Raw genomic sequence first — 26,340 nt, 5'->3', positions numbered from 1 at the left:
GTTGCAAAGAGTAAGACAGGATAGCGAGATTGGTTCAGCAACACCAGAACAACTTTGTAGCAATTGCTGTGAAGTGGGGCTTTCGAGCTCTGTTATAATTAATGGATCTCAGAACTAAAAAAGGCTTTTGTAGTGGTCAACTTTACAAGCTGTGTAACCCGAGGACAGTTACAGGTGGCCAAACTGTTGAACCACAGAAGACAGAGGGGCAGTTAAACAGGGCAAGGGGTCAAAAGTGACATGTTGGAAAAACTCCATTTGGCATGAGACATAGGCGACTGATTGTGTGACGCGAAAGGGAATTCGTCAAGCAGCAATTGTGCACGCGGGCTTTAGGCCAATTAAATGGCATGCGGGGGGGGGGGGGTTGGAGGCACGAGGCTGACGTGCATCATTAAGTGTATAAAAGGTTGCTTGGAACTTTGTATCATTGGAGAGGCCATTACAGCAGGCAGGCTCCCCACCGGTGCAAAATAAAGACTACTTGAATCTTCGAACCCAGGCCTGGTGTTGAGTGTTTATTTTAAATACTCCACTACAGCTGGAAAACTGTACTTGCGATGTTTAGTTTCTAGTTCCAGCCCTTCCCCACTGACAGTCCAGCAATCTAACATTCGCATTCCTGGCCTGACTGAGCTCAGCCACGCTACAATAAATCAATGGACCTGAAAGAAAACAGCAACAATGGTGTTTTGTCTCCAGGGCCAGAAAACAAAGTTGCCTCAAATCAACTCTGAAAGCATGTATGGCACCTCATTTTACATGATTATGCTGCTGGCTGCAGGAGCTGGCATGGCGAATTTATATATCAGAAGTATACCGCCTCGTGATTCAGTATATTAACATAAACTTATTGATAAAAGGAAATGTAACTATATATTTTTAATTGATTGTATGAGGAATATGGCTGTAAAATTTTCATTGCGTCATTCATTAATTCATAGTTTAGATTTTTCTTTTCTCGGTATTGCATACGCTTCCTGCTGGTATATTCCAGCTATGTTTTACTGCAGCTGGAGAGAAACAAAATACTGAATTATTGAAGGCTGAAAAATTGACCAGGACGAGTGTGTTAGACAGAGCAGGATATTTAAATTACGCACAGTCTTGTTTTAGATCATGCTTCAGGAAGCAAAAACAAATTACATACACCTTATGAAAATATTGAATAAAGAAAAATCTCATTTTCTTTGCAAGGTGTTTGTAAAACGTTGTAAAGAATAGATAAATACATGGAGTTTTTTTTGACACCTTTAACTTTCCAGATCTCAAAGACCCCGGCTCCCTTCACAGTATACAATGTTGCTAATTTTAAAATGTGGTTACAAAGGTTACCTCAGTGTGCTTCCACACAACAGATGTTCGACAGCGTGTAGTGTGCATCAGATAAATTGAGGAAGAACTGAGGAAACGCATTGACTGGCATCAGTAACAACTTTGAAAAGTTTGTATTTGTTCGTTCTGATTACACCACAAAATCACCTGGGCTCAATCAGACTCTTGGTAAGTGATGAGTCAACACATCTGTTAGCAGCCCACCCTTGTCTGACGAGTCAGTGTACCAAAGATAGGCCACGTCATTTCTATGATGCAGCCACTGCAATCTTTAGTCATTGGACTTTTGATTGGTGGATAAAATAACCTTCGGAACTAGTTTTCAAACAATGAAAGCTCAATGATTTGAAAGTTGTTCCAAATTGGGTGCTGAGAAACAGGAAGAAGAAGAAAAAAGTAAATGGCAAATTTTGAAGTTACAGTGCTTGCTTTTTTTTTTGAAGAGAATAAAGGTCGAATAGCTGCAGTTAGGTGAAAGAGAACAAAAGTTAAAACTTAGTAAAAAAAAGGACCAAAGTAGAGGAAAGAAAGGGGCAGAAGCAAATTGATTTGTATTTAATTTTGTTTTTATTTCTATAATTTAATGCCATTATCAAATTGTTCCTTACACTGTAGCATTAATATCTATTCCAGCATATTGTGTGTGAGCTGTAAACTCCAGGAGATTCCAGTTTCCTGGAGCTGCTGGCAATCTAAAGGCACATGGTTCTTCCAGTGTCGACTGCACTTAGAATTATATTTTTAAAAAGCTGTCTTGCTTTATCCCTTTGGCAGTGGGGCCCACTTTTTCATGGGCCTTGTGATTTGTGGCCAGTTCCATCTCTAGTCATCGTGTGTGCTGGGTGTCAAAGTAAATGGCAGAGAGAAGGGCTAGGTGGCAAAGTCAGCTTCGCTCTCCCAAAACAAATGCAGCAATGTACCTCAGCAGTTGACTAAATAAACCTTAAATTGCGGCACAGAAGGTAATTGACAGCATCTAATATTTATAAGGCATACACTGAAATCCTAATTTAAAATTCTATAATTACTTCCTCTCTCCTTTTTATAAGTAATTTCAGCATTACGATGGTAATTAATTTACTGCTATCCCACTTCTCAATAAACCAGAATACATGAAGAACAATCCTTGGTGAATTGCATATCTCTGAAATTGAACTGAAATTTGACAGATTGTTAGAAAAGCAGCTTTTTAATAGGCCAATCTTCATAGCAAGGCCCCTTTGTTTCCTTTGGGAAAAGCACTGCATGCCTGTGTTCATTTGTTATATTTTGCTCCTTACTATGATTTTACATGGGGATTTGAAACCATGGTTGATTGGTTTAAAGATGTTTTCTCAAAACTGTTTGAAACAAATCTGTTCTCAGACACTCGTATGACATTGATTCTTTCACTTTTTTTCACGGATAAGTAATTCTAATGAATAAGCCTTTTCTCAAAGCTTTCTAAGTCTAATTTGTAAAGGATTTTCCGTGCACAACCACTGTGATTAGAGATGGACAACAAGGGTCACATAATCAGGGTTAAATTATACCTCCAATAGTATTTTAATATTTAAGTTGGATGGTATTATACCTGCATTCTCAGAAGAACCACGTTGTGAGTTACTCCTTCGTCCAACATATGGTTAGACTCTTCCAGCATGTCTCTCACATTGTTGGACAGGTTTCATAGAATCATACAGTTGTACAGCACAGAAGGAGCCTATTCGGCCCATCGAGTCTGTGCCAGCTCTTTTGAAAAGCAATCCAGTTAGTCCCACTCCCCCGCTCTTTCTCCATATCCCTTCCAATTTGTAGATTGTAGTTTCAAGAAGAGGCTCACTATTAAATAGGAGATCTGTTTCACCTCTATCTTTTAACCTTCTGTTCTCTGTAACAACATTTCTTGTCTCTCTTTTATTGACACTATATGGCCAATGCTCCTCTGAACTTTCCTTTTTTGTTCCATCTAAATTCCATGTATACTACCTTACACACTCTTCCAGTTACATAAGAATATAAGAAATAAGAGCAGGAGTAGGTCGTTTGTCCCCTCGAGCCTGCTCCGCCATTCAATAAGATCATGGCTGATCTTCTACCTCATCTCCACTTTCCTGCACTATCACCATATCTCTTGATTCCCTTAATATTAAAAAATCTATTGATCTCCATCTTGAATATACGCAGCGACTGAGTCTCCGCAGCCCTCTAGGGTAGAGAATTCCAGAGATTCACCACCCTCTGAGTGAAGAAATTTCTTCTCATCTCAGTCCTAAATGGCCGACCCCTTATTCTGAGACTGTGACCCCTGGTTCTAGACTCCCCAGCCAGAGGAAACTTCCTCCCTGCATCTACCCTGTCAAGCCCTCTAAGAATTTTCTATGTTTCAATGAGATCACCTCTTATTTTTCTAAACTTTAGAGAATATAGGCCTAGTCTACTCAATCTCTCCTCATTGGACAATCCCCCTATCCCAGGAATACGTCTGGTGAACCTTCGTTGCACTCCCTCTATGGCAAGTATATCCTTCCTTAGGTAAGGAGACCAAAACTGTACACAATACTCCAGGTGTGGTCTCACCAGGGCCCTATATCATTGCAGTAAGATATCTTTACTCTTATACTCAAAGCCTCTTGTAAATCTGTGGAATTTGCTCCCTCAGAGAGCTGTGGAAGCCAGGACATTGAATAAATTTAAGACAGAGATAGACAGCTTCTTAACCGATAAGGGATTATGGGGAGCGGGCAGGGAAGTGGACCTGAGTCCATGATCGGATCAGCTATGATTGTATTAAATGGCGGAGCAGGCTCGAGGGGGTCGTATGGCCTTACTCCTGCTCCTATTTCTTATGTTCTAATAAAGGCCAACATACCACTTGCTTTCTTAATTGCTCCCTGCAATCTCACTGTGCTGAAATTAAGACTTATTGTGATGTTTCCCTTCTAGCTCATTCTTTCTCAGGGCCTCAAAGCTGTGAAACGCTTTACCTCTCTGTGCCACCTTTCTCCAATAATCTGCAAGCTTCTAAACACTGAGATTATTGAGGGAGAGAGAAAAGGTACTCAAATTCCACCCCTCTTTTTTAAAAACAATACGATTGGCATTACCTAATGGCTACCAGTTTATTCATCACATCTCTCCTAATGTTTTTAATTGTCTTGACATACTACAATACAACATTTGGTCCTTCACTTCAGTTTCTCAGTTTAAAAAAAGGCTTGTCAGACTCTCTAGTACTGATCTAAAAGACCGCCTATGCCCCCCTCCTCGCCCAGCGGAACCCCAAGACATTAAGCAAATTGTCTTAACTCTTAATTGTACGAACAATTGTGCCAGCATTCCCAATAAACCAAGATACCTGCATGTAACCTGGCTGAAAATTACTTCATAAAATACATATCTCAAATTCTTAATAAAAATAATAGTAAAAAGAGTTATAGGACATAGCAACCAAACATGATTCGTTCTACTCTTTGCCAATGAAAGACGGTATCCTCGTCAGACATCTGAGACAATGTTTGATCAAAAACTGGAGAATGAGTTTATAAAACACATGAGCCTGGAAATTACTGTTGCCAATATGAGTAGACGAATGCTAACATGTTCATATGACATTAAAATCATGATTATCATAGGCGGTCCCTCGTATCGAGGATGACTTGCTTCCACACCAAAAAGGGATGAGTTCACATGTATTTCAATGAAGGACCTAATACTCCAGATCCCGAACTACATGTTGAAGGGTGGAAGATGCCGGTGTGTGAATTTTTTTAACGTGTGGTGGCATTTGCACACCAGCCACCACACGGGCTTGACAGAGCAGGTCCTTGGTCCAGTGGCAAAATAATGGACATAAGAATATCCTAAACACATTAAACATTAACGTCCCCAATATCGCTGACAACAATTTCTAGACTATGGCGCCTAGAAAATTGTGAGAGAGCTTGTGACTCTAGTCATTTTGGTGTTCTCACTGTGACACTATTGGCCAGGTTTCATCACCACTGACACCTGGGAGTCCCTGGCCAAAGACCCCCCCTAGGTGGAGAAAGTGCATCCGGGAGGGCGTTGAGCTCTTCGAATCTCAATGCCTAAGAGGTGAGGCGCAGGTAGCAGAAGGAGCGTGCGGCAAACCAGTCTCACCCGCCCTTTCCCTCGACGAATTTCTGTCCCTCCTGTGACAGGGTCTGTGGCTCTTGTATTGGACTATTCAGCCACCAAAGAACCCACTTCAGGAGTGGAAGCAAGTCTTCCTCGATTCTGAGGGACTGCCTATGATGACACTATTGGCCAGGGTTTCAGTGCAAGCATGATACGCCAATGGTAGTTTTCAATGCCAGTCTATTGGTGCTTACCTTTCTCAGTAGCTCTCCCTTGTAATGTTTCCCAAGACAGCTCATCATTTAAATATTATGCTTGCTCAGAGAGAAAGATACAAAAAGAGACACAGATAATCAAGCAGCAAACCCATCTAAAAGTGGTCTGATAGGTCCTAGGGTGTGGTTGTATTAATTTTAAAGGAGCATCTAGTGAAGGATTTCTAAATTCAACAGACAGAATTGAAAACTGAAATCAAAGACATTCGACTCATGGTAATAACATCTCAGTCTGTTCTTAAACAAGAATCATGATTTCTTTTTGTGCTTTACTTCTGAATTTGTTTTACTTTCTTCTTGTTCCAATTAACGTGGTATCGAGTTCAGTCCATTGACTACGGAATAGTTGTAATGGGAATCGCCTGCCGCAACCAAAGTTCATTTCTGTTGTGTTAAATTAAGACTAAATGATACAAGCAGCAAATCGAATAAAGCTTTTTTTTTTGCAAATCAGTGAATACCTGGATTTTTGAGACTCAAATACAAGGTTTTATTTTAGTTAGATTTCTTTGTTTCAAAACCTGGTACTATATCCATTAGAAAATCTGTAATTCTGTATGTTTGGACGGGTAGTGTACATCATTAATCTGGCTTCAATTTATTTAAATGCTGTTTCTCTCCATCGGTTTCTGGATCTTGGAAGGAAAAACAAACACAACCACGCGGAATCACCACAGTTTAATTGTGGGCTCCTTCCTACTGATACCACAGTCTACCCCTCAGTATTTGGTAATACAGGTGCAGCGTCGAAAATCCGGAGTTCCGGAATCTGGACTCTGGACCGATTGGTGGCAGGATTGTCCAGAATCCGTAAAACGTTCCAGAATCCGGACCTGCCGACCTCGAGGCCTTGCCGCTGCCCGACCTCTCGCCTCGCCCCATTCGCCGCTGCTGCCCTTACCTCGGGGCCTCCTCGCTGGCCAGCCCGAACACCACCTCCTCGCTGAGCCCCGCCCAAACACCTCCTCCTCGCTGGGCCCAGCCCGAACAGCTCCTCGGCAGGGATCCCCCCCCCCACCCTTCTGATGTTCCGAAATCCGGAAATACCCGAACCTGGGCTCGGGTATTTCCGGATTTGTGACGTCAGAAAGACGATCGAAAGTCTGGAAAAGCCCGGAATCTGGTACGGTCTCGGTCCCGAGGATTCAGGATTCTCAATGCTGCAATTGTACCTGTATAACATTTCACCCAGAGAAGAGAAAAAAACTAGTGCTTTGAAAATTTCCAGCTGAACTCAGTCAGTGTTTTATATAAACAGATTCTGATAAATGATCAAACCCGCAGTGTGTCGATTAACCGAAAACCCTTAGAGCAGTTAAGATGTTGAATGTTACTCTGAGAATAAATAGAAGCAATGACCATAATAGTATAACATGTATTTTCCGACTGAATTATCTCCAAATAAGTACAGGAGAAAAAGTAGGTAACAATTGGCAATTAATGAATAATATACTAACCATGAGAATTATAGGAGTTATTGAAAGTAAATTTTATTAATACTGAACCCAAGCTGCTGACTGATGGCTTAAATTGGATTTGTGTATATAGTAATACCATGGTTGATTTCAGATTGCATACAAGTATTGTATTTTTTTATTCGTTCATGGGATGTGGGCATCACTGGCAAGATCAGCATTTATTTCCCATCCCAAATTGCCGTCGAGAAGATGGTGGTGAGCCGCCTTCATGAACTGCTGCAGTGCGTGGGGTGAAGGAACTCCCACAGTGCTGTTAGGGAAGGAGTTCCAGGATTTTGACTCCGCGACAATGAAGAAATAGCGATATATTTCCAAGTTAGGATGGTGTGTGACTTGGAGGGGAATGTGGAAGTGGTGGTGTTCCCATGTGCCTGTTGCCCTTGTCGTGCTGGGTGGTAGAGGTCACAGGTTTGGGAGGTGCTGTCTAAGAATTATATGTGATTCTGTTTATTGGACTGCCAGCATTAACCATTTGATTGACCCAGTAATCATTGGCAGTGAAGCAAGTGAACTGAATTTTTTCTTTACCACATTAAAGCAGGGTCTGGAGCGAGGTCCCGCCCGCTACCGGTTTCATCCTGCTCTCTACAAGTGATTTTACCTTGATTGGTCTTGTTAAGCCCGACCAGCAAGGTTCCCAGCCAATTAAAAGGAAGTGGGTCTGATAACGTCATTTGATGACGCATCACTAGCTGGTTTCCTTAAAGGGTCCACATTGATTTTGTGCTATCGGTGTTCCGCAGCATTGAGATACTGCAAACTCTGACAAGTACTGCACAAAGGTGCACGGCTGCACCCAGGCTCTCCCATGACTCTCTCCATCTTATGGAGGGAGTCACAGCACCCAGGGAGGTTCTCTTCCCTTCCAATGGGTGGAAGAGACCTCCTCAGGAGACCACACAGCCTGGTTGCACATTGCACAGGAGGGCACAAGCAGGGATGTCATCAGGACAACCAGGCTGCAGTGGTGTAAACCTTTCAATGATCTCAGTAGATCGGGAAATGTTACTGCAAAGCCACACTCAACCTCATCCTGCTGTGCCACTCATTACAGCCCCATTTCTCTGCCTTCCCTACCCTACTCCTGCACATCCTTACTCACACCAACTTACCTTGCACCTCCACTCATCCCTCTCTCTCTATCTACATAATCACTTCTCCATCTCACTAGCCATCCCTCACATTCACTGTCATCCTAGTCCAATCATACCAACTAACAACACACAAGGGTAGACACTTGAGTGTTTTATCCAATGTTCATGTAAAGTTTCTGTTAATGTGTTGTCAAACATTGAAACCTTTATTTTCAAAACTTTGCATTCTTGGACAGGTTTCTGTGCACCTTAGGAAGTGGCTTAGTGAGTTGCAGTGAATGATGAGACATAACAGTACCCTCCGCAATGGTGATTAGTGTGAAAGGAATGGCTTGGGCATTGTAGGGATGCTTTATGGAGCTGGTGTGGGGTGGTGCCAACCTGGTGCATCATGTGGTAGCCAGGGTGTACAGCATCATGTGACGTAAAGCTGGCCATGGTGAGGCCATCCCTGGCATATGAGCAGCAATGTGGTCAGGTGCTGATGCCCTGTGTCCTGCACAGCATCAGATGATTGCGGAGAAGTTATTGTTGGTGCTGCTGGTGTGCCTGGTGATGTTGATGTTAGGGCTGACCCTGGTGGAATTTTGTGGACCAAGGTGAAATTTGTTCAAGAGCACCAATGCTGCTGGAATAGATGGCAGCTGAAGTTGAGATGACAGAAGCGATCTATCAATGGTGAGAGAGGTTGTTCCAAGGAGGTGACAGTGGCTAGAGAGTTTACTCCAAACACTTCCAAACTGCATAAAGCTCAAATGTGTCTTCCGAATCCTGAAGCCTCCAGCTTGTAAGATTGGAAAGTGAACAGCTGTCAAATGATAGCTTTTATACCACTTTTTCAGCTGTCAGCTATTCGGAAGAATGGATACTGATGGAACACCCGGCCTACTTACCTCACGTGATCCTCGAGCGCCGTGAACCTCGTGAAAAAGCTTGAAAAATGGTAAGTGCGGGGCAAAATGCTGTTTAATTAGCTTTTAACAAGCTGTTAATCTAAAATGTCTCTTCCTTGGTGTTGGGTCTGTAAAGCGCTGACAGACTCGACACTTGGGAAACTAACGTGGAGGCGGGTTGACAGCGGGCTGTTGTCATGCTGCCAATCTTTTCTATTTTGACAGCGGACACGCCTCTGAACCCGCCCTCAGCACCGGCAAAATTCCGGCATAAGTGTTCACAAACGTGTACTGCATAACATGCTCTAATGTTAAAAACACTTACATTTCTCTCACTTGTTTGTATGCATATATCTCATTAATTTACATTTGTAGATAATTACATGGTTAGATTACATATTTCAATTACTGAAAATCAGTATGTTGCTTCGCTCCACCTTGTATGTAAAAACACCATTCAGTCTCATTATAAACCGAGAAACAACCATCTCATCTTTTAATGCAGTAGTACGTTTTAAAGGACACTAATTAGTAGCACTGCAATGATACAAATATTAATAATAGCTAATTTAATCCATTTCAAGTTGAGTTACAGAAACTATTTTTTGAAGCTCCATGTATTTAATCACTGGAAAATTTAGGATCTTTGCTCCTTTTAGTTTGAGAAGCGAAATGTATGATTTACTAATGCAGTTTGTGGAAAATTAGGTGTAAGGTGTAATAATTAATTAAAGGAGATGCTCTCTTTGTAACACAAAGATACAAAGAACAGACCAAATCTGCTCTTCATGATTTATCTTTTGAGGACAAATGTACTCAGTGAAATGTACCTTTCCGTGATTTCCCTCCGTCAGTGTGTGATTAATAATTAAGACAATTTGTTCATCGCACTTTCTTCCAAACTCTTGCCACGAAGTATACCAAGCTTCTGCAGACAGAACTTGTCAATCTGTTGATCTTGCCAGTTCTACAATCATGAAGCCACAGCTCCAGAGGTGCCATGACAGAACATCCCCTTTAAAATAGGACATCTGAGAGGGTCATTGATCTAAGCTTAAATGTAACAGAATTAGGATAGGAAGCAGAAGAAACATTTTTTTAACACAAGTGGGTTGTGAGCCTGTGTGATGCTCTACCAGAGTTACTGAGTGAAGCAGAGATCATGTCAACTTTTGAGACTAGGTTTGATAGGTGGTTAAAAGAAAGGGGGTTAAAGAGATAGGAGAACAAGGTGGGCACATGAGTTTATCACTACTGCTCGTGCGGAGGTTAAACACAAACATGGACTGGTTGGCCAATTGGCCTGTTTCTGCATTGTAAATTCTGTGTCATTCTACGCAAAAGACAAGAGCTGTTTAAGCTCAGGTCGAATCTGTGACCAATTCCAGGAACTAGTTTGGAGGTGCATGCTGGTAGGACATTGCTGTAATGTGCAGTGTCTGTCTGCCCATGTTTTCTGTTACCCTCGACTCATTTCTAACCCCTGACATTTTTTCCTATTGCCTACTCTAACAGTAGAGAAACAGCATTCCACCTTGTGCATGAACCTCCTCACCTAATGAAATTTTACATCACCACTGATGTGAGATTAAAATATGCTACTTTTTGCTCTGATAACGTTGATAATAGTAATTTTAATATCAATGAATCTCTGGCACAGCATAAATCAGCTTCGATCAGAGAGCAATTCAGTTATCCACACATTCCAATATATAACTCATTTAGCTTCCAAAAAATGTCAACCACTCATGGTAATATCTATATTGCTAAGAATAAAAATGAGCGAAGCAATATCTATTTAACTAACCTACTTGTTCAATACTGCTTTAAACTTTGTGTGTCTCACAGTGGCAGCCCCACACTAAAGGGACAATGATCACACTAAAGAATTTTACAGCTCATATCTTTTCCATTTCAAAGAACTAATGCAGAAAGGGAAATTTACAGAAGATATCAGAAAACCACTATGGCAGAAATTTTTATATAAAGTATGTGAATGTGAGAATATTACTGCAATTGACATTTAACACATAGGAGGCCCGAAATTTATCAGGACATAAGGTCCGTCCATTTCTCGGCAGTATTTTGGCGGTGCGTCCTTTAAAACCGCCGGTACACTGCCGAGACCGAAGAGTGCTAGTTTGGTGGAATTTTTTTCAGTGGTATGCAAGTATTATAGTCGATCAAGATCGATTTCTTGTCGATGGACGGTGCAGCACTGCACTGCACATGTGCGATTTTTTTCTTTCTTTTTTTCACAGATACTTTTCCCCCACGATTTCGGAGTTCAGGGGTCACCTGCGTATGCACAGAGAGTTGGAGTCGAATGAGAGAAGGAACAGCAAGGTATTCAAGGGTCAGTTGATTTAATCACAGATTCCAGAATCAAAAAATATGAATAACAAATAATAATTATACCATATCAACAATAATAATACATATTTTATAAATCAAAAATCATAAAATAAATATAATAAATATAAATATAATGGAAATGCTAAAAAAGAAGTCGAAGTACAGGAACATCGAGAAGGACGGGAGGTTGTGGGCGCCCGCCATCGACGAGACGGAGCTACCTGCCCTGCTGGAGAATATTACGGAGAGATACTCCGACTTAACGAAGGGTGGTCATGGAAAGCCCTCCCCAAAGGAGTGCAACAAAATATGGGATGAGATCGGGGAGGCTGTGTCCTCCATAAGTACCATGGTACGCACCGGGGAAAGGTGTCGTAAGAGGTCGACAGTACCTGAGGGTGGGGAGCTGCCAGCAGTTTCCAGCCCTGAAGCCGTGCCTTCCGGATCACGAGCTTCTCCTGAGGCTCCATTCATTGCGCCTGCAATGTCTGACCTCCAACAACAGCAACAGCACTCGGGGTGCACTGCTGCATGCCGGCTTGGTACCACCACGGGGAGGTCTGGGCTCAGAGGCAGTGGGAAAGGGAAGGGTGGGCGTAAGAAAGGAGGGGTGAGTCCGAAGGCTGGGGGAGTATGCGGTCGAGGACAGTGAAGGGTGCTTTGTTGTAGCCAAGTGTTCATTGTTCATTTAAAATAGTTGAGGTTTGATTTTTAAAAGTTTATCTCAAGTTGTTAAAGTTGTCACAGTTGTTCAAAGTTATAGTTCTAAGTTTTACAAAGTTTTACAATTGTTGTATATTTTGTACATTTTTACATAAACGTTTGCAGTGAATTTAAGCACTCTTGTACAGTGTCAAACTTTTGGGGTGACAGTCATCAGGGTCCCAAAATGCAGCTCTCCACATTCAAGCAAAGCGTTCATTTATGAGTGCTGACGTAACAATTTTGCAGTGGCAGACGCTCCGCGAGCCCTCTGTGTGGTGTTGGGGGGGGAGGGGGGGAGGTGGTGCCATGGGTTCATCTGGAAGCTCCTCCTCATCCTCCTCCCCCTCATTTTCCTCCTCTTCCTCCTCCGTCTCCTGTACTCTCTCCTCAGGTGGTCCCACAGTCCCCTGTGGCAATTCCTGTCCCCGCATGATGGCTAAATTATGCAACATGCAGCACACCACTGTGAACTGAGCAACCTGCTTAGAGTGGTATTGCAGCCTGCCTCCCGAGTGGTCCAAGCATCGAAAGCGCTGCTTCAGCACTGCAATTGTCTTTTCAATAATATTACATGTGGCTATATGGCTCTTATTATATCGTTGCTCGGCTTCTGTCCGAGGGTTCTGCAGGAGGGTCAAGAGCCAGGTGGCGAGGCCGTACCCTTTGTCCCCCAGTATCCAGCATTTACCTTGTGGCTCAGACTTCAACAGGTCAGACACAGTGCTCTCACGCAAGATGTGCACATCGTGGATGCTCCCTGGAAAGTTGGTATTCACTGCCATTATACGCTGTGTATGGTCACAGACGAGCTGCACGTTGAGGGAGTGGAATCCCTTACGGTTTCTGTACACCTCCGCCTCCTGTAATGGTGCTCGCAGGGCAATATGGGTACAGTCAACAGCACCCTGCACCTTGGGGAAGCCGGCACTGCATCAAAACCCAAAGTCCTCTCACTCTGTGCCTCCCTAGTCATTGGGAAGTCTATAAATTCGATCCAGCATGCATACAGTTCTTCGGTTACCTGTCGAATGCAGTGATGAGTAACATGCTGAGAAATACAGCATATGTCACCAGCTGATGCCTGAAAAGAGCCACATGCATAAAAGGAAAGTGCCGCAGTCACCTTCATCTCGACAGAGAGTGCAGTAATGTTGGTGGTACAGGGCTGCAGGTCTGCCTTAATGAGCTGGCAAATCTCATTCATCACCTCTTTTCGGAAGCGCAGTCTTCGGACACACTATCGATCGGTCAGGTCCAAGTATGAGCGCTTCTCGCTGAAAATCCTTTGTGGGTAAGGCCTCCTCCTCCTCATCAGTCTGCGACCTCCTCCATTACCCTGATAACTCTGCTCAATAAACCTTCTCCCATCTGGATCCTGCATTAGACAGGTAGTCAGCAACACAGGCTGAGATAGTACAGGCCCTATTCTTTTTTTATCTGCAGAATCTCCTCAAATATCCTGGGATAAACTCAAATGATTTTTCAATGAAAAAAATATTAACTCAAATGTCTTCTAAATAATGTACTCAGTACCAATAAAAATACTTTTCCCACTGTAAATCGCACTGCAAATCGTACTGTAAATCGCACTGTAAATCGCACTGTAAATCGCACTGTAAATCACACTGTAAAGTCACTGTTCACGACAGCAATGCTTTTGCTGACTGTTCCCAATTTCAAAATGGCAGCATCGACCACTACCGCCCATTCCCACCCACTTAACATTGCGTAAAACCACCATTTCCAGGACAGTATGCAGCTCCGGTGGTATGTTGGTGGTATGTCATGAAACCTGCACTTTTTGGATGGTATGCGGGTGGTTCTGCATGGCGGACGGTGTGCATACTGCTCGGCGGTATGTCAATGATGAATCTTCCGCCGAGCAGTATGTTGGCGGTATGTACGTGTTTTTTGACCAAAGTTGCACTTTATGGCAGTAAGCGAGCGGTAGTGGGCGGTATGTTGATGAATTTCGGGCCCAAAGGAGCTAAAGCCTCGGAATTGCTGTGAGTGACATTGGGATAACACCTTTATTAAAATAGTGGAAAGAGGCATAAAAACAGGAACAACTAATCAGAAGAGATTACCTAGCACACTAACTTCAACCATATTGATTTAGATATCATTCACGGTGCTATTGCAAATCAAAATTTTCCTGCCTTGCCTCATTGCTAGATAGTAGCAGTACACTTGGAGTGGATTTAATTGGCCCTGAGGCAGTTTAGACATAGACCTGCTCCCTTGGCAGAGACTAGTGCTGGCAGTAGGGCCATGTAAATTAGAGGTAGCTGTAGGCCTGTTGGGCTCACAGTGGCATCTCTGGCCTTGGTGATGAGGACCTTCTGACTGCTGTTGCAGATAGACAACCATATGATCCCGATTGAAATTTACAAATGCTTGGGTGGGTGTGGGGACTTTAGGAACTCTCTGGTCAGTAGAGGTGTGGGGGGCAAGCCATAGTTTTTCATGCAACCCTACCCTGAGTTACCCAGCTGATGTTGGGGCGGGCGGGAACATGGAAACACCTCCCAATCTCATTCGAAAGGGATTGTCTTACAAGCACCTAGTGCTTCGTAGACCCATCAATGCCATGGATATTCCAGGGTAATGTGGGTGGGTGGGGTGTTGTGGCGGGCTAGGTCTCCGGTCACCTGTCCTGACCTTTTGTGCTGAAGAACTGTGCGCTTCCCAGGGATAAGTGTCAGGAAGATTTGCTCCGTACTCTCCCCCCACTCCTGTATGCAAACTGTTTGCCAAATTTGCCTCCATAACCATGATGATTACACTAAATAAAACATTGGATGTGAAGTGCATGTGGATAGTCTATTTGCCATAATTAACCAATGAACACTATGTACTACAGGATCAATTTTGTGAGGTTACTTTATTCATTACTTAGGACGTAATAAGTTGAAAGTCCTCTCTGAATGTGTATATTCTAATGCCCGAGTCTCATTAATGTGCAATATGTAAATTATATTTTACATGTGCAGTTCAAACTTACTTAATTAACTAATTGCATATTTATTTTAGCAATGCTCAAATCAAGCTATATTGATTTAGATGTCATTCACAGTGCTGGCATAAATCTAAATGTTCCTGCCTTGCCTCATTGCTAGATAATAGCAGGATATGTTGATTAATAGTACGTGCTATACTTAGCTGCCAACCAAAAGTATGAATGGTGTATTGTCAAAGCAAATCTGAAGTTACCTTTTTTTACTTAGATGAAGATATGAATTCTTATTGTTTCTCCTCACTTAATCTCCCATGCAAGTCTAACACAATATCCTACAGGCCACGTGGATAGGAAGGTGATAAGCTTATGCCACTGATATTTTTTTTTTTTTTTTTTTATAAATTCGTAGCCAATCGTTTCCAATTCTTTGTCAAGTCACAAACGCCAGAGGTCACCCTGCACCAGTCAAGGATCACTCTGCGCCAATGCTCTTAGCCAAAAGGCCTAGAGCCACTGCACCGTTCCTGGAAGTACTGCAATACCAGGTTCGTGCCATGGAGGTGGATGGGTCAGGTCCCCCACACACCTCCGTGGAGGTGGATGGGTCAAGCCATCCCACCCACCTCCTGTTTACAAAAATGTAAGCATATACCTTCCTGACCAGGGAGAAACCACCCGGAGGTCATGGTGGCTGGTCAGGTTAGTTATGCAGATCTTAGCCAAAAGGCCGAGAAGCGTGCTTCTGCAGCCATTCATGAGGCGGCATGTAACAGTTGCTTTGATTTGGCCATGCCTTCCTATCTCTCTTACCCAGATGAACACCCCCCTAAGAAAGTACGGCTGCATGTAGTGACACTATTCCTGACCAGAATGGAGGTAATTGGGTAATTTTCCCGTCAATCACACCTGGAGAACGCACTGTTGTAAGTGACTGGGATTGATTCTACTCATGTAATTTGTATGTAACTATCCTCCACCACTCACTGCACTTTGCTGGCGAAATCACCCTGCTTTTATTGGAAGACATTGCTGTCGTTAAGGTCATGAGTTCTGTTTGCTGTAGTTCGCAGAGACTCGTTTTTAAATAGACTCTGTAGACTGTTTGGTGAGTAAATAGGCTTTGTTCGCTGGAAAATGGACTGTTTGCTGTGAGTCCTGTTGTAGATTCTGCCCCGCCTCCAACCGTTTGGCTGGCACAGTGGTTTCAGTGGATACTTTGTGAAAGTGCAGCTGAGACCTGAAATTCAGTGGAGGAGAAGGGAAGAAAATCAGAAAGCTGTCCTCAAAACACTGCCAATATATAGTGGGAGTGTTTAATTCCAGGCAAGAAAATGCTTTTTGGAGCACAAAGCATTTCCTTCTTAATATCACTGCAAAGTCATTGTACTGTTTGTTTTCCAAGCGGGTCTCAGTACATTAACCAACATGGTTACAAGACAATAAAATGGTTCGGGACATAAAAGAAAGCTAATGGAACACTCGGTTTTATGGCAAGTGCATAGATGATGAAAGTCGGTGCAATGGTCAATCTATATAAAACCTTAGTAAGACTACAGTTGGGCTCCATGTTATATGAAGAATGTTGAGGCTACAGAGAGAGGACAGCACAGGTACACTTGGATTCTGTCTGGTGTAAGGAAATGCAAATGCAAAGGTGGACTTGGAAAAACTGGGGTGAAAATGTGGGAAATGCTCAGCGGGTCAGGCAGCATCTGTGGAGAAAGAAATAGAGTTAACGTTTCAGGTCAATGAGCTTTCGTCAGAACTAGGGCTGTCTTTATTAGAACAGAGCAGCTATGAGATGATTCAATACAGGTGTTTCAAGTGAGATGTTTAAAATTATGAAGAGGTGGAACAGAGTAGATAAAAACAGAAGGGGAAAAATTCGGGGCATTTTCGTCTCCCGTTAGCGCCCTGGGCGATGCTAACTGGGTGCAAATGCCTTTTCGCCCAGGTGTGGTGCCGCTAGTTTAGCGCCGGCAGTAACCGGTAGCGCCCCGCTCCGCTGTGCCACTGATGACGACGCCATCACTGTGCGCAATTACCCGTTTTCACCCCGCGTGAAAATTCGGTAGTGCCCCCTGAAGCTGCCGCGGGCAATACCTGCGACAACTTCACCGGGCGCAAACCGGGCTGTAGGCTGCTCTCAGAGTGATAATTAAAGAGAAGGTGGGGAATGTAAAAAAAAAAAATGGCCGATTTACCGGTTGCAGCCTTCTTGCTCCCTGATCGCGGGGTCCGTTCCATGATCTTGCAGTTCAGCACTGCGCTTGTGTGCCGGGCTACTGCCACGGCACCCCGCTCCCTGGTTGTCCAACGATGGCCCTGTTTCCCGCCCGCAGAGTCGGCAGCTTGGCCCTACCTTTTAATAAAGGGGAGGGCCCTGTAGAGGCGGCACTACGCGTCACACTGCGTAGCGTTGCGCCCTTCGCGGAGTCTTTCTGCCCCGCTCACGTCCCACTGAGCAAGTAGAGTGCGATATGTTGCGCTCCATTGCTCTCGGGGGCGGTAAGCTGAATATAGGTCACAGGTTTAGGTCACGGGACAGGATTTCTCTGCCTGGCCCGGGGTGGGTATGCCATTCCGGGACCAGATTGTTTCCAGTGATTGAAGGGTCTAGAATGAGGGGACATAAATGTAAGAGATTTAGGACAGAGAAACCTTTTTTTTTAACACAGTTCACAGCCTATCCGAGTTAGTAATTAGAGTCAATGTTTAAGAATAGTTAGATCGGTGGTTGAAGGAAAGCAGTCTAAAGAGAGAGCTGAACAGGCCGGGCACATAGGATCAGGATTACTATTCCTGTGGAAGATAAATGCAGACTAGTTGGGTCAAATTGGCTCCTCTTGCGCTATAATTTCACCGAAATTCTATGTACTACCAGAGGCTTTAAAACTATTGTTGATAAACCCCTACTTGTGATCTACTGCTGCGCACACTTGTGATCTGATGGAATCTACCTTTTTATCTGCCTTCTTTCATAGTTCAAGGTATAACAGCAGTATCAAATATATGTATTTCCTAAATATAGCGATGAAGAAATAAGAGGGGCTGATTTTCCCCCTTCCCGAGCATCTCTAAACTTGGGCTGCATCAGCCTGGTGCCCAATGGTGCCCAAAGATGGAAACCAGCCCGACAAAGACACAGCCGTTATATTACTTTGATTCTCTGAATAAGCCGAATTATACCTTAGTTGGCAGGTCGCTAAGCTATAGGGCCCAAGTTTCGGGCCGCGCCTAGAACGGCGCAGCCCCGACCTGGACGCCCGTTTATCGCGCCACAAAGTGCGCCTAAAAAAAACTTACCAATTTTCCGGCTCCCTGCAGATCCTCTGGAGCTGGGCGCAGCGCAGCACGAGCTGTGGGGGACGGAGCCAGGTCCCTGCGCTGAAAACAGTGCCGGGATCGCTGCACATGCGCGCTACAGTGGGCGCGCATGTGCAGTAACTCCAGGCGCCCAAAACTGTGTGGGAGGGGACAAAGCACGCAGCCCCTAGCCCTGGCCGAATGGGCTCACTGGGGCTGCATGGATAAGGCTGCACCTCCCAGCCCCTCTCCCTGCGGACTGGACCCAACCCCAACCCGACCCGACTCGCATTCCCCCCCCTGCCCCAGACCCGACACGACCTGACTCCCGACTCGCGCTCCCCCCCCACCCTTGACTCGCGTTCCTCCCCCCCCCACCCCCCGCCCCCGAACCCGACCCGACCCGACCCCGGGCTCGCATTCCTTCCCCCCGACCCCGGACCCGCGTTCTCCCACCCGACCCGACCCCGGGACCGGAGCCCCACCCGCCGGACCCATCAGCCCCCCCCCCACCGGACCGGACCCCGGACTCGACCCGACCTGGACCCGACCCTCCCCCCCTCCCTCCCCTCTCTCTTCCCCCCCCCTCCCCTCTCTCTCACCTCCCTCCCTCCCCTCTCTCTCACCCCCCTCCCTCCCCTCTCTCTTCCCCCCCTCCCTCCCCTCTCTCTTCCCCCCCTCTCTCTTCCCCCCCTCCCCTCTCTCTTTCCCCCCCTCTCTCTTCCTCCCCCCTCCACTCTCTCTCCCCCCCTCCTTCACCTCTCTTCCCCCCCCTCACCCCCTCCCTCCTCTCTCCCCCACTCCCTCCCCTCTCTCCCCCACTCCCTCCCCTCTCTCCCCCACTCCCTCCCTCCTCTCTCTCCCCCCTCCTTCTCCCCTCTCTCTCCTCTCTCTCCCCTCCCTCCCCTCCCTTCTCTCCCCTCCCCCTCCTTCACCCCTCTCCCCCTCCTCTCCCCCTCCCCTCTCCTCCCCCCTCCCCTCTCCTCCCCCCTCCCCCCCTCTCCCCCTCCTCCCCTCTCCCCCTCCTCCCCTCTCCCCCTCCTCCCCTCTCCCCCTCCTCCCCATCTCTCCCTCCCTCCCCCATCCTCTCCCTCCCTACCCCCCTTCTCTCCTTCCCTCCCCCCCTCCTCGCTGTCAGAAACTGGCAGACAAAGTGTGAGAGAGACACACACAGACAGACAGAGAGATAGAGACACTGACAGAGACACACTGGGCGGGGGGGGGGCATCCTAGCACGCTGTTGGAGGGCTCCCGATGCTGCAGTCGGTAAGTAGAAAATGTTTTATTTATTGATTTTTTAATCTTTTTTAATTTTTTATTAATTTTTTTTGGTTGATTTATTGGTTGATTTATTGATGTATTTATCATTTATTATTGATGATGACTTTTTATTTGTAAAACTGAAGTGTTTAATGTTTGTAAACTTACCTTTAACCCCTCCCCCCCTCAAAATTCCCTACGCCTGATTTGTAACCTACGCCTGATTTTCTAAGTGTAGGCAAGGTTTTTCTGAGCGTACAAAAATCTACACTTACTCCATTCTAAGTTAGTTTGGAGTATGTTTTCACTGCCTAAACGTTCAAAACGGGCGTAAGTGGCCGGACACGCCCCCTTTTGAAAAAAAAATCTGTTCCAAACTGAAACTGTTCTAACTGACTAGAACTGGAGCAAACGAAATGCCGAGAATTGCAATTTCTAAGATACTCCATTCTAAACCAGTTGCTCCAAAAAAACAGGAGCAACTCAGGCCGAAACTTGGCCCCATAGATACAATAAACTTTGAGATTAAGAATTTAGCAGTAACATTATTTTAATATGCTGACAGATAACATATGCTCCACTTTATTTTTAATCTGTTTGCTGAGTTATATATCTTGTTTTCATATGGTAATGAATTACACAACATTGTTTTTGAATTTAAAGGAAGAATGGGCAAAAACAGGAAATATACTTGAATTGACCAAGGATATCCAAAAGCAAGGTAGCCTTGGAATCAGAATGAAGCGAAAGATAGTTAATGGATGGCAACAGTAATTAGGGATGGGCAATAAATGCTGGCCTTGCCAGCGATGCCTACATCCAGTGAATACATTGTTTCCAGTGATTGAAGGGTCTAGAATGCGAAATATAATCACACAGAGACAAGGTGACCTTAAAATATCTGATAGAATATACAGGTAAAGTGAATAGGTCGGCAAATTGGATGTAAGATTGTGTGATTGAATGTAACTATGTACTGCAGGCTAACAAAAGATACTGAAAAAAATAAGGGTTTATTTGAACAAAGATGTGAAAAGTACACTGAATTCAGGCACATTGAATGCCTAGATAACTAACAAAGGGCCTTGAATTCAACAGAATCCCAGGCACCTGCTGTGTACCTTGGACTTGCATGTAACTCATTTAATGTTGTATTACTAAATGGTGTTTCACTGGCAAAGCTAGTCAGTGATGACACACTGGTTCAAATAATACAATTTATTTAATTGAACAAATATTCATTATCATATGATAAGATATAATTGAATGTGATACACATATGTGTCGTTAAAAAATAAACTTGTTATCTAAGAACACCTTTAAACAAATTCACTGTTGACCTCTTAACGCAGTCTCAAAGTTACTATAACTATTTTAGCAAATTGTTTTTATCAACAATCAACTTATTTAACAGCAATAATATGCCTTTGTCTTCTGCCTCTTCATTGCTGTATTCAAGAAATACAAATATTTGATACAGCTGTTGTACCTTGGGCCACATAAACAGATAAAGCAGCAAATCTGAGAACTGGGAGAAATTTAGAATTCAGCAGAGGAGGACAAAGGGTTTAATTAGGACGGAGAAAATAGAGTATAAGAGGAAGCTTGCAGGGAACATAAAAACTGACTGCAAAAGCTTCTATAGATATGTGGAGAAAAAGATTAGTGAAGACAAATGTAGGTCCCTTGCAGTCAGAATCGGGTGAATTTATAATGGGGAGCAAAGAAATGGCAGACCAATTGAACAAATACTTTGGTTCTGTCTTCACTAAGGATGACACAAATTGTTATGCATGCATGCTTGTATTGTTATATGATATCTGTAACACTGAAGGTACCTTTACACTGTATACACCTTACCTGTACACCAGAGGGTGCCACTGCTGGAGACCTAAGGCACACTGCAGGTAACCCAGTAGAAAAGGGAGCTCACAGCTTGGTGTCCTCACTCGAGGAGCTGCAAATAAAGGACTACAGTCTACACAGTACCATATCTTGCCTCGTGGAGTCATTACGAAAGGTGCCTACATACACAATATCTGGCGACAAGGTCTCGAACTACACGCTCAGCATGTCGAATCTCAGCAACTTTCAGCAATTCACCGATGGGGAAGATTGGGATGCTTTTGTAGAAAGATTAGAACATTTCTTCATAGCCAACGACCTGGATGGGGACACACCGGCTACACGACCGAAAAAGCGCAGGGCCATCCTGCTTAGCAATTGTGGGCCCACCATCCATTGCCTCGTCAGCCCAGGAGAAGACAACCACCAAGAGCTATGAGGAACTTGTAACACTAGTTGAGCAACTAAAACCAAAAGAAAGCATCCTCACAGCCAGGCACCGGTTCTACACTTATCGGCGACCCGAAGGCCAAGAAATCAAGAAATTACTAAGTATGGTGCACATTTAAGAAGACTGGCTGCATCGTGTGATTTTGGCAACCACCTTAATGAAGCACTAAGGGACATATTTGTCATCGGAATCGGCCACAAAGGCCTTCTACACAATTTGCTCTCTGCGGACATCACTGTCACCCTGCAGAAAGCAATTCAAGTGAGCCAAGCCTACATGGCCGGCGACTCCAAGCGAATACTGACCCAGGACTCTAAACTAGCAAACGCAGTGCACCGCATGGATACTTCTAAAGGCAGAAATGCTGCCCCGTGTCCCGCAACCCTGAGTCCGCCACGTGGGACAAACCGGATGGCCCCACGCTGGCGCTGTGGAGAAAACCACAAGGCCCACCAGTGCCACTACAAAGACTATACATGCAAAGGCTGCAAAGAAAAAGGGCACCTTCAGAGAATGTGCAGAAAAAGCTTTACTCACCATGTCACCGAAGAGTTGGCTGATCACTGGGGCTCCGACACAGATGAAGATGAAGCTACTCAACCCCTGGAAGAAGAGTATGGAATTTAAACCTGCTCCACCGAAAGTTCTCCGTGGACGATGGAAGTAGACATCGACGGGGTCCCAGTTTCCATGGAGATCGACACAGGGACAAGCCAGTCTTTGATGAGCCAAACGGCCTTTGAAAAAATGTGGATAAATCCCACCACTCGACCAAAACTGTCTCCTATCCAAGCGAAGTTGCTCACCAAAGGTAAAATCCAAACCATTGGCAGCATGGACGTCCAGGTCTCCCAGGGCGGCGTGTTGAACAGACTCCCCCTGTGGATTGTTGCCGGCGATGGTCCAACGCTGATGGGAAGGAATTGGATGAATTCGGTCCAAGTCAGGCGACGGCCTCCGGGCTCCAGCAATCGACATCGAACATGGATCCATCACTGCATCTAGAAATCCCACCGTCCAGCTCGACTGCACGGCGAGATCTCCAGGACCACACCGTGGAGAAATTTCCAGGACCGAAAACCCAAACTCCTCCTTCCGGGCCAGGGCAGAACTCCAAGAGGCGAAAATCAGCGAGAAAGGTGGATTCCTGACGTCCATGGCCGAACCTGAGGAAGAAAAGACCACCACAGCTTACCTGGAGGAGAACGCGAAGATGGCGGCTGCACCACGAGGAGAAGAAACTGCAATCAAAATGGCCACGACCAGACCACGAGGGGCAGCGTTGGAGGAGCGACGTGTGGCACCGAGCGGCCAATCGGATTGGAAGGCTCCCTTAAAGGAGACCGGTAACTAAAAAAATTTTAAGGGTCAGTTTCAACTTAAAGTTGACAGGGACTTTAAAGCTAAAAATGCAGTAAAAGGGTGCAAGTATGATAATGTAACCATGAATTGTGATGCTGGTGTAACTAATGTGAAAAATGAAATGAATGCTTGTGTAAGTAAGGTTAAGAACAAAATTGTTATGTGTAATGATTATGACAGAGTTAGAAATGCCTAATGTGACCATGTCTGGTGAGACCATCATACAAAAAAGTGATGTAAATGCTGTTATTAACAATGTAAAGGCAATCAATAATGTAGACTCGACTATGTATGATCAGAGCCATGGTGTCATGTATACAGGTAGGACACTGTTAAAAGATACTGGGTTCTACAGGGACCATGCAAATGCTAGAAGAATGCCCCCGTGGGAGACCCCCAGGTCCAGCTGGCTACCAGACCATGTAGCCTGGACCTTTGGAACTAGTGTGATGCCCTAGGAAGGGCTCACACACTCCCAGTGGGAGCAGACCCACTACAGGGACAGTGGTAAATGGGCAGCACAGCCACCACCACTGGCAACCTGCCCCAGACCAGCCCTACACCCCTGGCTACCAGGGCCAACACCAGGAGCGAGTGGCCAATACCATCCAGCTTTCCTGGCAAACCCTGGGATAACCAGACTCTCATCCCAATTGGAGGACAAAGAGCCCACACAGTCCTGTGGCAACACCCACACCAGAGTATGGAACCTACCCACTGCTGCACTGGCTACCCCACTGAGGGATCCCACAACAGTGACACCCACATGGTCTGTGTGTGAAGGGGGGAAATATATGAGGCCAGCCTAAAATACAGGGATCACACCTGGCACCCACACAACCCTCTCCACAACCTCCCATAGCCCACTACTGATCACCTCCCCAGGTCATTACAATAAGGACTTGAAAAATGCTTAGGGGGGAGTGTTGTTATGTATGCATGCTTGTATTGTTATATGATGTTTGTAACACTGAATGTACCTTACACTGGACACACCTTATCTGTATACCAAAGGGTGTTACTGTTGGAGACCTAAGGTTATCTGCAAACTGCAGTTTACCCAGTATAAAAGGGAGCTCACAGCTTGGTGTCCTCACTCAAGGAGATGCAAATAAAGGACTACAGTCTACACAGTTTAAGTACCATACCCTGCTTCGTGGAGTCATTAGCAAAGGTGCCTCCATACACAATACAAATAACCTTCCGGAAATACGAGGGGACCGAGGGTCTAGCGAGAAGGAGGAACTGACGAAAATCCTTATTCATCAGGAAGTTGTGTTAGGGAAATTGATGGGATTGAAGGCTGATAAATCCCCAGGGCCTGATAGTCTGCATCCCACAGTACTTAAGGAAGTGGCTCTAGAAATAATGGATGCATTGGTTGTCATTTTCCAACTTTCTATAGACTCTGGATCAGTTCCTATAGATTGGAGGGTAGCTAATGTAACTCCACTTTTTAAAAAAGGAGGGAGAGAGAAAACGGGTAATTATAGACCGGTTAGCCTGACATCAGTAGTGGGGAAAATGTTGGAATCAATTATTAAAGATGTAATAGCAGCGCATTTGGACAGGATCGGTCCAAGTCAACATGGATTTATGAAAGGGAAATCATGCTTGACAAATCTAGAATTTTTTGAGGATGTAACTCGTAGGGCCCAAGTTTCCACATGATTTGCGCCTGATTTTTAGGAGCAACTGGTGGAGAACGGACTATCTTAGAAATCGCAATTCTCCACATTTTTTTTTCTGCAGTTCTAGTCAGGTAGAACAGTTCTACTTTGGAATAGAATTTTTTCTTCAAAAGAGGGCGTGTCCGGCCACTGACGCCTGATTTGAAAGTTTCCACAGTGAAAATGTACTCCAAATTAAAGTAGAATGGAGCAAGTGAAGATTTTTGTAGAACTGAAAAAACCTGTTCTACACATTAAAAAATCAGGCGCAGGTTACAAATTAGGCGTCCAGAACGAGGTGGGGGGGGAGGCGGGGGGGGAAGGGAACTCATTAAATTCTACAATAAATCCTTATTTATACTTCTACAAATATTATACAAATAAATCCAACCTGAATAAACATTTATAAGCAAAGAAAAGATTAAATAAACCATCTTCCTACCTGTGTGAAAGTGCTTCAGCCAGGGAGAATTCTGCAGCCGTTCGTTGCCGCTGAGCGGGAGGGGGGGGGGAGGAGAAAGCGGTTTGTTGTTGTGGAGGGGAGGGAGGGGAAGGAGACAGCGGGTTGTTGCCACGGAGGGGAGGGAGGGGAAGGAGACAGCGGGTTGTTGTTGTGGAGGGGAGGGAGGGGAAGGAGACAGCGGGTTGTTGCCGCGGAGGGGAGGGAGGGGAAGGAGACAGCCATTTGTTGCCGTGGAGGGTGGGGAGGGGAAGGAGACAGTGGGAAGGGTAGCCTCAGTGCTGATGTGCTGATGGCAATGTGCTTTTATTAAAAAATGTTCAAAAATTAAACAGCTACAAAGAACTACAAAAATGGCCGAGTGGCAATGTTTTTTTTCACACTGAGCATGCGCGAACGCTCCAACGCGCACGCGCAGCGTTGCCGGCAGGAAAAAAACTAATTAAAATAGTACCCGCCCCCTCCCACTTACAAAATCGGTGCGAGTGTAGGCTCCGCCCCCCTGGGCGCCACGCCAAACAGACAAGGAGCTGCAGAACGCTCGAGAATAGCGCGTTTTTTTTCTGGCGCCGTTTTAGGCGCGAAAAACAGGCGCCCAGCTCGGAGGGGCGCCAGTTTTTAATCCTGTGGAAACTTGGGCCCGTAGAGTGGACAAAGGAGAACCAGTGGATGTGGTGTATTTAGACTTTCAAAAGGCTTTTGACAAGGTTCCACACAAGAGATTAGTGTGCAAAATTAAAGCACATGATATTGGGGGTAATGTATTGATGTGGATAGAGAACTGGTTGGCAAACAGGAAGCAAAGAGTCGGA

The 26,340-nt window shown here is 45.0% G+C and overlaps 1 protein-coding gene and 1 pseudogene across 1 annotated transcript in view; both read right to left on the bottom strand.

Moving 5' to 3' along the window:
• The window catches only part of LOC139276894 (histamine H3 receptor-like), a 94,189-nt gene that overhangs the window by 26,665 nt on the left and 41,184 nt on the right, over positions 1–26,340 (bottom strand). The window lies entirely within an intron of this gene.
• LOC139277820 (U2 spliceosomal RNA) lies at positions 15,683–15,913 on the bottom strand (annotated as a pseudogene).

Source organism: Pristiophorus japonicus, chromosome 12 (assembly GCF_044704955.1).
Source record: "Pristiophorus japonicus isolate sPriJap1 chromosome 12, sPriJap1.hap1, whole genome shotgun sequence".
In the NCBI taxonomy this organism is placed as follows: Eukaryota; Metazoa; Chordata; class Chondrichthyes; family Pristiophoridae; genus Pristiophorus; species Pristiophorus japonicus.
This window is presented reverse-complemented; position numbering and strand designations above follow the sequence as displayed.